A 9,023-nucleotide genomic window follows, 5' to 3' on the forward strand; every position below is an offset into this window, starting at 1 on the left:
TGTAGCGAGGTGGGTGTCGGTCTCTTCTCCCAAGTAACAAGTGATAGGACGAGAGGCAACGCACTCAAGTTGTGCCAGGGGAGGTTTAGACTGGATATTAGGAAAAATTTCTTTACCAAAAGGGTTGTCGAGCCTTGGAACAGGCTGCGCAGGGAAGTGGTTGAGTCACCATCCCTGGAGGTATTTAAAAGACATGTAGATGTGGCGCTTAGGGACATGGTTTAGTGGTGGACTTGGCAGTGTTAGGTTTACGGTTGGACTTGATGATCTTAAAGGTCTTTTCCAACCTAAATGATTCTATGAGTCTATGGTTCTAAGTACTGTGCAATTATATTGTAAAGTCTGTATTCACTGGGCTTCCATTTACATACATAGAAACACAAGTTGCTGTTTATGTTCACTGTAATTAGTCCAATATTTCCCATAATATTTTTTGTTTACAGTGTTTATTTCCCATGTTTTGGAATTTTAAATTGCTGACAGATTTCTGTTTTAATATTGCATCATTCTTTTAAGTAATTTTGGGAGGAAGAGACAAAAATCCCTTATGACTTTATCATAGGTATATAAAAACACCTTTACCTCAAATATGCTATGGCTGAAACTGTAAGCTTTCTTATCTCCATCCATTGAAATGAGAAAAATCAGTTAATATTCTTTCATAGAAAATTGACTAGTTTTTCAAAAGAATACTTCTTTGGGAAAGATTTGAATTTTATAAAGTAAGGTTTAAATTGGAATCTTTTAATGTATGAACTGTGTTTCTACAAAAGATTCTACAAATGAGTCAAACAGCTACAGACAGATCAAAAGAACAGTTAAAAAAAAAAGTAGAAAGATACTGACTCTGAGGCTGTCTGTATGTGTATGTTGTACATACTCAATGGTCCAAGTATTTTTGTGTTGTTCTGCCTATGTACTCAAACTCTCAAATCAATGAACCTGTGAGGCAGTACATGGATTTCCATTTCAGTGGTGTTAAACGAATGAATGAAATGATCAAATGTTCAGGTGTACTCTTCCTTATTAGAAAGCAATACATATGGAATAGGAACTTTTAAGGAGCACAGAGCCAGTCCAGATAGTCAATTGATTTTGTTATTTGTGAGATTGATACCAAGTCAAAATTCATATCAAGGACACACTTACACACAGCTTATCATGGACTAGTAATTTATCAGTATATGGTCTGATGAATTGTTAGTTGACTATTACAGGTTATTATAGATTAAAATAGTTAAACAAGATTATTGGAATAATCTGATAATTTTTATGACCACAGTCATATACACCTGCAACACCTGTATTCATGCATGTAACATGCTTTTAAGTACCAGAATGACTAACAGCGTAAGAATCTTTATAACTTATTTGTTAACATGACCACAACAGAATGCCAGATCTGTTACTGAATTACTCAGGTGACGTCTCTTAGTAACAAGACATTCAAGTTTGGGTGGATGTGACTACAGGACTGACTATATCCAGAGAAACTAATTGTGGGCTGTTGCTTATAATGAATAGCATTACATTTAAAAATAATGACTCTTCTCTCTCTGAGAAATTTTATGACATCACATGTCATATGTAGGTCTATATAAGAACATATATGTTACAGAGTGCAGAGTAAAATAATTATTTCTTTAAAAAAAATTCAAGGGTCTGGCCAGACTAGTGCTCTGTCTGGTCCCAGCACTAGGCCAGACTAGTGCTCTGTCTCCCAGGAACAGAACTTGGCTACTCGTGAAAACTGACCTTGTAGGCTCCAAACCCTTCCACAGTGTAATTTGTTGTGTTTCCCAGTCCAAAGTGGAATGAAAGTATACATTATTACAGACATATTCAAGAAGTGTTCAGGACTAAGTGCTCCGGTTTTTAAGCAGCTTGCTGTATGAAGACCGTAATTAACCTTGCAAAACCACTTTCCAACCAGTCTTTTTAAAAAATCTCATATAAACACTAGTGCTATTAGCAGAGGCACTAATATGGAATCTAAGGAAGAATCTATGTAAACGCAAACTCTGCTTGAATGCAAACTAGTTCCAGTAAGCCCTTGTGCTAAGCCACAATATCATGTGTCCTTTACATGCCATATATCTTAAAAGTATTCAAGAAAATACTTAAGATGTCTTCAAAACTTCTTGTCCTCTTCCACTGCCACCACTTCAGCCTAGAAATTGCATCACCTTTCTGTTTAAGAATATAACTTCAAGCAGAAATACTCATCTGTAATCCAATTTTAGACCCAGAGGAAGACAATTAGCCACTTTCTTGGAATTCCACAAGTGAGAACATAAGGCTAGTCGCTCACAGTTAAATCTACTAGCATTAAAAAAACCAACCAAGCAAGCATGTCAGCTTTTTAGCAAAGAATATCTGAGTTCCTAAATGCTCAGAAGAATTTGTTTTAATTTGTTTTACTTTTTAATTTCATGTGAGAAAAGGCAGCGGGGGTAGGGGATCCTTTTGATAACACCACCATCACCCATCACAAACAATAAAAGGTAAACGCATAAAAGGAGCTTTTTTATTATCAAGATCTTTTTTTCATCTCAGAAGGTGCAGCTCTACCTGACTGGCAGCCATGCTTGTATATTGAACTGACCACATCAAGAGCTAGGAAGCCCTGCACTGGCTGACGGCTGGGGCTGCAGTGGAGTAGGGGGCAAGAGAAGGCTATTTTCTCCTCTGTAGCAGTAGTCTTTGTTTATGATGTGCTCCAGCCTACTAAATTGGCGGCCTGATAGGCAAACGGTCCTTGCCCACTAGTCTAATTGGCCACAAGACTTCAAGTGAGCTTACAGTTTGAAAAGAGTACAGAGTGCCTTCCCGAGCTGAGCACCTGAAAATGCTTTGGTCAACTATTCTCCTTAGAGTAGCTCTTCTCCACAGGGTTCAACCACCAGCTCCCTGTGAGATGTAGCCCCTGAGGAACTGCAGACAGCCCAAACTGACTTAACCAAAGCTTCAGCCAGACCCTACTGCCCACCTGCACTGAAGTATTCAGGGAAAAAAGAAATGGTCAGAGAGCACACAGGCACTTCAGAAGCTTTCTCACCTACATGTGACAGGGAAGATCACTTAAAACTCTTGGATGTGGATCTAAAGAAGATGTATTTAAAATGTACGCATAGACATATTTTTTTTTAATTTCCATTTTACATCTGGCTATCACAATTTTATGAAACAATGGAGATCTCTGAGCTGTCATGATAAAGTTTAGAGAAGAGTAGCATGAACAATAGGGTACAGTGTCTGTCAGCCTGAAGTAGTGGATAGTACAGCAACCACCATCTTTAAATATGGAGAGCTTGTCCCCAGGGACTACATATATCCACATGAAACGCTCCATCATGACCTATAGACTTGCCAGGCTGCTAAGCTCCACACCCCACACTGGTCAGCCAGCAGTGTCGCTGATACTTATAGTTGTCTTCTTAAAAGCCACATGTGCTCTCTTATTGAATTTGCAGTAAACTTTCAGAAACCTGACTCTAAACAGGCAGAAATCCTAATGCAAGAGCATGAATGAACCTGGTGCCATATATACAGACTTTTCCTACCCTATCCTAGGTTTGAAAGGGACATCTGATTAGGGTAAGGGCAGTAGGGGACACTGACTGTCCATCACACAATCCAGTTTATTCCAAGCAAAACTCAATGTAGTAAGTGTTAGAGTAAGATTGGGGTGGAGCTAGTTTTCATAAGGCTAGGAAAAGATTAATTCATTCTCACTATAGTAGCTGGGGAAATCTATCTGCAGGAAGTAGAAATCCTAGGCTTTCTTCCTCAGCCTGTCTTAAACAGCTCCTCTCTTTTCTATTTGGTTCAATACAAACCTCAGAAGCTGAGACATTTAGCTGGATCCTAAATATGTCCTTAGCCACTTGTCTTCACTCCCCACTTTGACTATGGAAAATTAAGTCAAGCCTTTAATGATGGGTTCTAATTTTCCACTAAAACTGAACTTGAGGTATTGAATTCTAAAAGCCAATACATTCCTACTCTGCAGATCCCTGATTAATTCTTTATTAGTCTCAGTCATCAAAGAAAGGCATGTGTCACTCTAAATCTCAGATATATTGCACTTCATTTTTCTTCCACATTTTTCTTTGAGCAAGTTCCAGGATCAATTTTAGAGTTACATGGAGGACAGTGCCACTTACATGCATTCATTTACTTTTTTGCGCATAAACCCCCGCTAGTCTTTTCTGCAGAGCTCGGCAAATCAACAGAAGTTTTTTCCCCTCTTTGACAAAAAAAAAAAAGTTTACTTTTTTTTTAAATTGATGTTTTATCTGTAGTATCCCCAGAACTCCCCACCTTATTTACTGCTAATACTGCCAGGGTATAACAAAAAAAATTATTTCCAGGGGTATTGACATTGCAATTGCAGTTCAAAGAATGGGTGGTAGAAGGATAGTGGGATGTCTATTCCCCCCCCCAAAAAAAAATTAGAAAAGATATAGACAACCTGAATGAAATAAAACATAGCAAAGTTGGGAGAAATTGTTTTCTGAGAACTGCTTCATCCTGTAGATAGTACAAGCAGAGGATTATTGTTTGCTCATCCTGGATTTAATAATACCACCACAGAGTCCTTTTCAGTTACTGTAACAGTGAGACTCAGTGTGAAGGTTGGCCCTATCCTTTTCATCATATTTGGATACACAAAATGTTGTTTTTGTTATTAGAGTATAATGTGTAAGCTGCAATAAAGATGTAAGATGGACTGGTCCAGCAATCAAAATGTGCTCCTATAAAGAAAAGGCTTCTTCTACTTCTGATCACCAAGACTTTTTATGAAGCAAACTAACAAGTAAGATTAGATGAGAATACCTTGGTTTTGATCTAAGAGTTTCCCACAGAGGAGGGTATTATTAAAATTTACTGATTATCTAAGGTTTCATGATAGGAAAAAGATGGTCATGAAAATACTTCCCTTTGTTAGTGAACAGAGGTATTATTAATGGCCGTGCCATATAAGCATAGGAAGCTAGTGGCCTGGAAACTTGCCACCACGTGGCTAAAAAATTTCAGTTACGCAGTTCGAATGGCAGCAGCTGCTTTAAATTTAAAGGGCAAGAATTAAACAAGCCATGACTTCAGTGGGAAACAAATGAGCCCTAAGTTTACTCCTTCTATCTTCTTTGTATTTAGCTTCTCTCCATAGCCCTCCCTGTACCGAGTGTCTGTTAGAACTGACCTTGGTACGTCTCAAAACCACTCAGAAACCCATGCTGCCAAATCCAATGGCCAATTGTTTTTAAAAAGGGGATACTGTTCCCCTTTGGACTTAACTGTAGCCTCATCTTCACACCAGCCAGCACTTTCCAAGCCTGTATTTTCCTCTGCTGCAGTACATCCAATGTAATCATGTTTAGTACTTTCCAAACAACAAAGCAGATGTTCCCTGTAATGCAGTTTTTGAAGAATGCACATGAGGCTCAAGCCAGTGACAGTGTAATCCACCAAATGCCTGCAAAGGAATCCACATCGCCTCTGACTTACATGTTTTCTTACTGAAGTCATTTTAGGGGATGCCAACATTAAGGATAAAATATGCAGAAAAAAGGCCAGATACTGCCTTGAGGGACCTACTCGTCAACGCACCAGAAACTACACAATGACTCTTCTTCCAGAATTGGTGGAGAAGAAGTGCACATGTGTAAAATATACCTTTTGCACTTTAAGACATTTTACCAGCAAACTGTTTCAAATTAAACCCAGATGAGTAATGGTAAAGCAATGAGGTTTTCCCTGGGTTCAGTAAAAACAGCTGGTATTGCTGCTATTAATCATGTACGTGTGCATTAAAAGGTCTTATATGTCTGAGAAAAGCGTCTCAGTCAGGTAGTAGCAATGTACAACAGCCTCTGGGACCTTTGCCTACAGAAAAAAAAACCAGACTGCTTGCTGCCAATGCATCCCTGCATGCTACTTGTACTTGAATGCATTTATTCTGAGGCCCTCATCAATAATACTTTAAAAATCAAATGCCTTATAACTAGATTCTTATTATTAGTGAATAACAATACTCCTACTCCGAGTTTTGTTTTATAATATGATGCTAAAACATATAGACTCAACAACACTCAGTGTACTACTAAATGCAAGACCACTAAGCTGTAAGACTTCTTCCAGCAAGACCAAATAAAACAAGCCTTGAAATACCATTTTGAAAAGTACTGTGCCCATATTCATCACTTTACCCTAAGAAAGAGCTTGTGAAGACGCTAGGAATTTCAGACCTAGAGTTTGCAAAATACATTTATTCCTTAATATTAGTAGCCCAGAGTTGTTTCAGCCAAATGTGACTGACAAGTCAGTATATCTCTGAAGCTTGCATGGGAAGGGAATTTCTGGTGTGACTGTATGAGTATTCACTCTGTCATGAATAATTTGTTTTTTGGAAAGTGGCAAAACATTAAAAGGCCTTTCAGGTTTCTTTATTTTCTGGTTAGCCTTCTGATAGTATAGGAAAAGAAACAGCTGAATATCACCTTATTTTAATACATACATTTTCTTTCTCTCTCTCTACCACAGGTACGGAAAATAATGACTTTCTAAGGTGCAGGGGTTACAAAGAGACTGATTGAATTAAACTTTGTACCTATTCCACATACCAGTCATCATCAGAAGTGAACTGTGAATACTGGAATGTCTTTATCTCCCACTTGCTGTGAGTCAGCTGCAAGACATGAAAGCCTAGAGCCAAAAGTTATGTTAAGACCACTGGGTTTACACGAGATTGTTTCGTTTGGATACCTAGTTGGAGGACTTCTAATTTTTTTTCATTTTGAAGCATGGAAGAACTGCTGCATGAACATGGAATAGAAAACTAAAGAAGGATTTCTTCAAACAGCAAACCAAAAGCCTGTTTCATAACTTAGAGGGTAGAAGTCCGCCTCTGCACTGGTTCACAGAGAACAAATTCTTTGTTCAGTGTAGCAGGGAGATACATGGATGTGTGTGTCCATGTGCTTTATCAGCAAGGCACTGACAACACTCATAATGAAACAAAGGAGATATTCTAGAGGGACCCAAAATTCCAGGACAACTTTCTCTCCATTTGATGAACTAATGTCTACAGCTTGAAGAATATTCTCAGTACACCTTTTCTTTTAAATTAACCTCATCTCTAATGAAAATGTGGGCTCATACTTCAATCAGAACCAAGTCCGTTTGAGCTCCATGTGTCTCCAAAACAGGTCCCTCCTTTCAAGAGGAAACATAAGTCCTTCTACCACTGAGGGACAGGAAGACACACATCTCCAGGGCTAGATAGTCACTATATCAGAAAATCTGGCTGGTTTCCGAGATATATAACATCAGCTAACATCAACTTTTGTGTGGGAGCCATGCTCTGTGTCCAGCAGAATGGCAGTCATCTAAATCTGCTCGTCACCATGGAAAAAAATTTCCCTATCATACTGTGGTCCCATCAGGAAGAAGATTTTCTAGCCAGTTGGAGATGTATAGAAGCATTTCTTACTGTAACTGTAACTTATTCGCACATTTGGAAATGGGGTAGAGTTTGAGAAGGTTTCTGGGGTTTCTTAGTGCTTTAGCCATCTCTGGTAGGAGGCAGTCCTCTTGATCACTGATTTAGCAAGCTTTATCTGGGAAGGACTGCCAGTGTTTCTTCCAAGAAAATTTCTGCTAGTAGACCAGAGAAATAGAAATATCACTGGGAAATCTTTCAATTTGCTGAGCATAAATACTAATGATGCACCTCATCTCCAGGGATTGAAATTGCATTAATGTCGGAAATACTGCTGCATTGGATAGAGATATCTGTTTGAGTGCAATCTAGAGAAAAAGAAACAATTTGATGCAGTGTCACAGTTTCTCTAAGAACATAACACAGAGGTGACAGGATGAGAAAAAGGACTGATCTTTCTTAGTGATTGATATTAGAGTGGCTGGACATTCAAAAGCAAGTATCCATCACAGACCTGTGGGATGAAGGGTATGGCTGACTTTAAAAATTTTAATAGGCTGTTTCAAATGGACCCGTTAATTTCAAAGTACTCGTGCAACTTCTCAGCATTATCCTACTAGGAGCCTTTCATGGGTTGAGCATACTACTTCAATATGCAAAGGGGAAAAAAAAGATATGGAAATTGGTAAGATCAGGAGTCATAACCATATTCACAAAGCTTAAAGAAAATAGTAGTAGAGAACTACTATTCTGTCTGATTTTTATTACTAGTTAACAGAGGATAAGAAAGGAGAAAAATAAAAATAAGTGCCAATAGTATGTAGAAACACACTTCCATTCAGCTTCCTTCTGTAACACTGAGCCTGTTACTATTTTCTTCACATTTTCCAGCCATCTAATAATTGGTGACCCATAAAAGACTATCGAAAGATCTATCTAGATCTTTCTACCTATCTAGATCTTACTGACTATCTAGACCTCTAGATGGTTGCATCCAGAGGGTAGTGGTCAATGGCTCAATGTCCAGATGGAGGTTGGTGACGAGTGGCGTCCCGCAGGGGTCCGTATTGGGACAGGTACTGTTTAATATCTTCATCAATGCCATAGACAGTGGGATCGAGTGCACCCTCAGCAAGTTTGCAGATGACACCAAGCTGAGTGGTGCAGCTGACACGCCAGAGGGACGGGATGCCATCCAGAGGGACCTGGACAAGCTTGAGAAGCGGGCCTGTGTGAACCTCATGAGGTTTAACAAGGCCAAGTACAGGGTCCTGCATCTGAGTTGGGGCAACCCCCAGTATCAATACAGGCTGGGGGATGAAGGGATTGAGAGCAGCCCTGCCGAGAAGGACTTAGGGGTACTGGTGGATAAAAAGCTGGACATGAGCCAGCAATGTGCGTTCACAGCCCAGAAGGCCAATTGTATCCTGGGCTGCATCAAAAGAAGCGTGGCCAGCAGGTCGAGGGAGGTGATTCTGCCCCTCTACTCTGCTCTGGTGAGACCCCACCTGGAGTCCTGCATCCAGCTCTGGAGCCCTCAGCATAAGAAAGACACGGACCTGTTGGAGCTGGTCCAGAA

At 39.5% G+C, this 9,023-nt stretch overlaps 1 protein-coding gene across 1 annotated transcript in view; it reads right to left on the minus strand.

The window, feature by feature from the left end:
- The window catches only part of PCSK5 (proprotein convertase subtilisin/kexin type 5), a 269,604-nt gene that overhangs the window by 87,100 nt on the left and 173,481 nt on the right, over positions 1–9,023 (minus strand). The gene's annotated exons all lie outside the window — the stretch shown is intronic.

Source organism: Pygoscelis adeliae, unplaced genomic scaffold (genome assembly GCF_000699105.1).
Source record: "Pygoscelis adeliae isolate BGI_AS28 unplaced genomic scaffold, ASM69910v1 Scaffold45, whole genome shotgun sequence".
NCBI lineage: Eukaryota > Metazoa > Chordata > Aves > Sphenisciformes > Spheniscidae > Pygoscelis > Pygoscelis adeliae.